We start from the raw sequence: 7329 nt of genomic DNA on the forward strand, positions 1-7329 counted from the left end.
AATAAAATAAAATAAAGCAAGAGTTATGAAAACCTAACCAGCTTTGCATTAAGAAGGTCTTATTCCTCGCGAACAAACATTGGGAGGAGTTCAACTGATTTTTTTGCATCGAATTTTGGAACTGATGCACCGAAAAAATCATACTCCAGGCAGTACTACATTCGCAAAACAAACCATAAAAAAAGATTAAGAACACGAAATAATCATGACAAAATGAAAACACCTCCCAATGCCACTACACCTAAACTAGCACAAAAAAGGGAGATAGGGTTACAAGAACAAAAACCTGTATGAAGTAGGGACTCAGTACAACCCTGTCAGCACTAGAAAAGATCTCAGAGGTCTCCGTCGTATCCTTCCACAAGTTTATGAGAAAGTCCATTACGTCTCCTTCCATCTGCTGCCCTTGGACGAAAAGAGTATAAAGGACACGTCCTGTGAGGTCAATCACATTCTCATGAGGGACGGTAAACCTGTAGTAGCTTTGCCTGGTACAATGAATAGAAGTTCAGGTACTTTAACAACAGAAGTTCACAAAAGGTAGCATGTCTGGTAGAAAAAACAAAAAGAAGTAAATACTCACTGATAATACTTCTTCAGACCCTCTGCACTAAGCACATACTGTTTCAACCTCCGGGCCACGGATAGATGAGGGTAACTGTATTTTTTTAGGGGAGCAACAGGAGAACGCCACTTCATAGCAATGTTCAAGAAATCGTTAACTGGTAGCTGCTCGGTCAGTTTAGGAGTAGTGATTAATCGGTGAATCAGCCTATTAACTGGATTAATCGATCGGCCGTTAATCGGTAGATTGAATAGAAACTTGCCAACATATATCTAGATTTTTTAATATATTATACCATACTCTCATGCTTCCAGCTATGTAGTATACCAAAATATGCTGCCATACACATATGAAAAGCATAGAAAGGAGGTAAAATTATTAATCCTATCTATTAAGGAGCGGCATAGGGCCGGAAGGGGTTATGGGCCAAAATTTTGGGCTTTGTTTGCCCATCCGTTAATGGGCCAGCAGGGATTAATCGGCATGACAACTGATTAATCGGTCTAACTAGCTAATTAATCGGCCTGATAAGTTAACGCGACGAATAGGTGTTATTCGATTCGGTCATGCTATGAGTAGCGATTAACTGGCCCGTTAACTGACTAATCGGGTGAATTCTTGAAGAGTGCTTCATAGGCAATCTTGCTGCTCTCTTCGCGGAAGTTATGTTGCCAGACTCAACTGTCGGATTCCTCCTGGTGATGACAGCATTCTTCCCACCTCTCCCAACAATAGTACCAGCAGCTGATTTGCAATTCTTCGGGTAAGCAACTTCTCAAAATCATCATCCAACGAAATCACCTCTGCTTCGACTGCACCTGCCTTTTTGGAGCAAGGGGTTCTTGGAGTAGCAGAAATATCGACAGCCTTCTTCCCCAACTTGGAAGAAGTAAGGGTTCGAGAGGTATCATCTTCCCTCGGAGTAGTACTGATAGATTCCTCCCTCGGCTGGTATTCCTGTGACCTGAGGAATGAGTAGTGGTAATCGGTCAAGTCCAACGGCTCCACTGTCCAAAAAAAGGGGGGAAAGACCATTAAATATAACTGAAGTTCAGGTACAACACAATGTACAGTCCAACAGATATAGAAGACATGGTAACTACTCAAGTTGACCTAAAAAATGTGTTGCATTCAAAAACTAATGAAGTTCAGGCACAGCCCAAGGCACGGTTCAAGATAAACTGATGAAATAGAAAACATTCAACTATAGCTAACAAAATCATAAAAGGGTATCAGCTCTGAAGTTCAAGTAGGAAAAAAATACTAAAACAAAATACACAAGCAAAAAAATAAAAAAGAGAATGAAGTTCATGTAGAATAAAAGATGCAGTCCAAGTTTCAAGACTTACAAGTATAGTAGCCAAACAGATCATGGAAATCTATCCCAAACAAGTTAGATGATGCAATTGAGTACAACCATGTCTTCCTGATATCCGAGATATTTTCATGGGAATAGTTTGCAAGAACCCCTTCATGAAACGAATTAACATTCGTAAGCATGAAGAATCTGCAGTCGATACTGTCATCAAACAAAAAAATAACAGTGTTAAGACAAAAGCAAGCCAAAGAATAAAAGACGTTGCATCTTACGTACAACTACGATTAAGTAGAAGTGATGGAGAGAAAAGTGGAACACATATTTGTTATGCTGCTGGGGCACATCAATCCAATCCAAAGGGAAATGGTCAATAGAAAGAGGACTGAAGGGTGTCTCCCTGTCATTCCTGGCATCGGTCCAGAGCTTCTTGGTGTTATAAGTCATCCAACGAAACAGGCGTACCACACATTCATCATTTGGTCCATAGTAGGACTCGAGAAGCTGGAACCTTGAATTCTTCAGGTCAAGAAAGATGGAAACCCAATGACCAACACCACCCATGTGAATAGGAACTTCGGGTGGGTCAAAAGTGGGGAAGACAACCCGATGCAAGATAAACACAAAAATCATTAAATACTTGTAATTAAATATTAACGGTGCAAGAAAATTAAACAATACAAACATATTGGATCACAGTGGAAAAAAATACAGAGACAAAGAACAAAATATTGCTTACAGAATCATGTGCATCCATGCTATCTAGACCAATCGCCAAGAAGAACTTCCTCACACGGGAATCAAACCGCCCTCTGAAAATCTTGTCCTAATATAATGCAGAAAACAACAACATATGAAATACAATGAGACCAAGAAGTTTGAACTAACGTGGTAAACAACAAAACAGAAAAGAAATTACTATAAGGTTGACTTACACAAACCCAATATGGTAGGATAAGTTTGTCTGATCCCTGGTATTTGGCACGTAGACAATACAATGCAGCCTCAGCTACATTAGATCGAAGCATTCTGCAAGGAGAAAAAGACATTGTGACAGCTTCAATAGTAGCTTCACATCGTTGTTTTGCAACATAATCTTTGATCTAAAACAAGCAATAGAAAGTAAAAGGAAGTTCAGCATCAGGAACTCTAGAAGTAAGATGCTCAGCAACAAGAAGGCAAAGAAGTTCAACAACAGAAAGTAAAGAAGTCCAGGTATAATAACGCAGACAGTACCTGAGTTAGATGGATATAAATTCTGAGCAGCCGCACTCACCTTTTAGAACGGTCATTCTTAAACCTAGTTACACTGAAATAAAAGTCATCAACCTTCTTTCAGACGACAGCAAGTTCACTATCTGCTCAGCAAAAAGAATATAAATTAAGAGCAACATACAAACACATAGATCATGAGAGGAGCAACAAAACAAACACAAGCACATCTCAGCTGCTACACAAAAAGATAAAACCAGAGGTTTATAAACATCACAACCTATGCATTACAAACCACCCCCACATAAAAACAGCTCCAATTCACTTTATTTACAAACCACACACACGACAATTCACAAACAGGAAGTTCAACTTGGACCACACATGCAGTACATAGAGAGATCATCACTAAAACCAACAAAATAAATGGATGAGGATGGGGAAAGAAGAGAGAAGCATGCTCCTCTCTTTATGCATTCTTGCCTAGACCAGTAGCAGCACTGGAATCATCACTCTCCTCTCCCAAGCTATCGCTTTCAGTGGCTTCATCGTCGTCTCCAGTAGACATTGTAGTGTCGTCGGCAAGGACATCAATAGTAGCTGGAGCAGCTGGAGAATCTGAAACAACAAAAATTGCTGGTTGTGCTACAGTAGGAAGAGCTGGAGAACCAGCATCAACAACAACCGATGGCTCTGCTGCAGAAGACTTCTCTGGGCCTGCAGCAGCACTACCAGTCTCAACAAGAGCCTCGATGGGGTCTTTCTATGAAATGATATCTCCAGCGGTCTTGCCCTGCTCAGCATCAGAAACCCCAGCACCAATGGACGACTGAGGTTCAGTTCGGTCCAGCACATCAGAGCAGCCGGTGCCTGATACAGCCTTGTCTGCAACCTTCTCCGAAGGAACACTAGCATCGTCATTCTACAGCAAGAACAAAAAACATTAAAAAATGGGCACATAGTGATAAAATGTAAAAGAAGTAGAATAACAAATGAAACAAATAGACAAGAAAAATGGTACTTTATGATCACTACCACGAACCTCATCAACAATAAAATCAGTTGCGGGGGCAGATTCACGCACAGGGACAGATGCACTTTTAGGCAAGACATCCTCCTCAACCCTAGCACCATCATCAACAGCCTACAAATAATCATATAGAACACAATGTCTTATCAGGAGAAGTTCACATTACATAATCAAAGAAGGTTTAGCTATAACCATTGACACGTGGAGGAAGTCCCAAGACAGTAAAACAAGGTCACATATCAAACTACTATCATACAAAAGGGAACAAAAAGTGTAGTTAAGATGGTACACATGGACAAGAAAAATGGTAATTTATGACCAATCCCATGAACCTCATCAACAATAAAATCACTTACGGGAGAAGATTCATGCACAGGGACAGATGCACTTTCAGGCAAGACATCCTCCTCAACCCTAGCACCAACATCAACAGCCTACAAAAAAATCATGTACAACAAAATATCTAATCAGGAGAAGTTCACATTACATAATTAAAGAAGGTCAGCTATAACCACTGACACATGGAGGAAGTCCAAAGACAGTAAACATAGACGGTCAACCATTCAAACTACTATCATAAAAAAAGGGAACAAAAGGGCCAGTTATCGAAAGATTAGAAGTTCAGATACTATGGACCCTGAAGTTCAGACACTGTAAACAGAGAAGGTCACCTACGAAAGACTAAAACTAAAAAGAAGTTTAGAACACATGAAATCAAGAAGGGTAAGCTATGCAAAAAACAGTAATAACTGAAAGCTAACAATGAACAATAATGCAAAGAACTATCAAAAGCCAACATAAAAACCAACCTCTTCGGTATGCTCCTCGTGGCCTCCTTCACGGCCCAAATGAACAGGATCTTGCCTCTCAATCTGTCTAGCAACAACATTAGCCTCATCTTCAAAAGGCTTGCAACGAGCATCCTGCATTTCTTTGAACAGCCCAAAGCTAGCACGCAGGTGTGAAGTGCTCTCACGAAGCTCAGCAAGAAATCTAGCTTCAATAGACAAAACCTCCTCCGAAGTCTCAGCATCAATGGCCGCTAGGAAGAATCCCATCGGCTCGACTAAGATGCTCAACAGTTGTCGGAACATGGGCCATCTCCCCACAAATAGTTTCCAGAAGTCCATCAACCCTAGCAAGGGAAAGGTTGGCGGCATCAAACAAACCCTCAGAAGACACGCCACCTGCATCACTCACGCGGGCAGAAGAACCTCCTGCATCTATAGGAGGAGCACCAGTATTAACATCCCAGGAGAATTCAAATCTTGGGGAAGTTCCACTCCCTAGGCCGGTGGAACATGGAAAAAAATATTGAAGACAGTATCAGAAGTTCAAGTTAGACTACACAGGAAGGAAAGATGCATAGAAACACTCACAGGCAGTATCCCAAACACCCAGTTGGCTGGGTCATCATCACCCTTCTTAACCAAGTCAGCAGCAGAAAGCTCATATAGCTTGGCCTGATCCATGAAATTGATGTGAGGAGTTCTCAAGTCAACAATAGGCTTCTTGCCAATGATAAGGTAGTCTAGATACATAAGAAGCAGCGCAATGCAACAGCCTATGACAGATTTTCCTTTGCTAGTCCCTAACTAATAACTAGTCACAGCCCTTTGAATGTCATCAACAACCAACTGGCAACAGTCCATTTTTGACATATCTTCAATGACAAGATTCTCAGCCATTGCTGCCTCCCTGGACACTCGTGTTGACGTACCAGGAATAATAACCTTCATGAAAAGAATAAGGTAAAGCACCTGCAGAGCTAGATCATCCTTCGTCTCATCCTTCACAAGTACCCCGAGGATCTTCCGGGGATCCTTTGTCTTAATGTCATCACTCCTCTTGTAGCCAAGTTTGGCCTTCAGCCTCATAACAGCACTATCAAACCTGTCCTCTAAGGGCCTAGGAGGGGTACGATCACCTTCAGGGAATCCAAAAAGATGGTGAATAGCATCACTTGTAATACGCAAAACCTTGTTTGCCTCACCCATGTCCAGAATCATAGTTGAAGGGTCAATCCTCGTGTAGATGTGGCCCATCAAAGGACGAGAAATGTTGGAATCATCCTTCAAGTCAAACACACAACCAAAACCAGCCTTGATAACCCTCGTCTTGTGCCTAAGTTGTAGCAATTTTGCACACAACTTAACCTCTTTCAGTGAGCATCGAACCATCTTGTTAAAACGTTTTGCATCATCTCCTCCTTCAACACCTTCTTCGACTGCTTTGCCTCCTCTCTTCCTCATCACAGGCTGCGGCACAATCTGATACTACAAAAATGCAATGACGGGAAAAAAAGGCAGAACAATGAGGTAAACAAACTACACCAAAATTCACTAATGCTGAATTGTAAAAACTACATAAGCAAAAATAAAATGGACCACAAAATGTACATAGCAGAAGTTCAACCATTAAAAACAAGAAGAAGAACTGCTTTCTAATTGTTAGCAGTGTACATTTCAGAAGTTCAACTACGCCTACACAGGAAGTACAACCATGTATGAACAGAAGTTAAGATGCTTTCTAAATGTAAATTTACAGAGCAGAAGTTCAACCATGTACACCAAGGCATTAAAACCATGTATACCAATAAGTTCGGCTAATTTCTTCATTGTATATATCCAGAACTTAAGCTATATAAACAAAGGCAGTAATACCAAAATACACAAAGCAGTCCAGTTAATTTCTTTATGTCTATATATAGAAGAAGGTCAGCTATGTTCAACAAGGCAGTAATACATAAAAAAAATAACAATAAATCTACAAAATGTTCTCAAAAAGAGTAAACATGAGAGATTCATACCTGATCAGCAGCAGTAGCATCAACATTGTCATCCTCGTCATCAGCGTTGAAATCAGCATCATCCTCGTTCTCTGGATTAACACGAGAACGCTTCTTGCAACCCTTGTTAACCTTTGTCAGTGCAACCTTGCGCTTAACGCCGCATTTCTTGCCCCTACCAGATGCACCAGCTCCAAGCAGAGAAGGTGTAGGTGTCATAGTGGCAAGCACACGAGGACTACGGCGTGGTGTACCACCGTGGGCTTGGCCTTCAACTTCATAGAGATCTCCAGACTTTATAACACGTGGACTCCTCCAAGGAGTAACTTCACTAACTATATGCTTCCTCACCGCGGTCTTCTTGATTTTCTTCTTCACAAAGACAACCATGCCATTAGTGGCACACGTCATGTCTCCTT

The sequence above is a fragment of the Triticum aestivum genome, chromosome 5D (genome assembly GCF_018294505.1).
Source record: "Triticum aestivum cultivar Chinese Spring chromosome 5D, IWGSC CS RefSeq v2.1, whole genome shotgun sequence".
NCBI classification, from domain to species: domain Eukaryota; kingdom Viridiplantae; phylum Streptophyta; class Magnoliopsida; order Poales; family Poaceae; genus Triticum; species Triticum aestivum.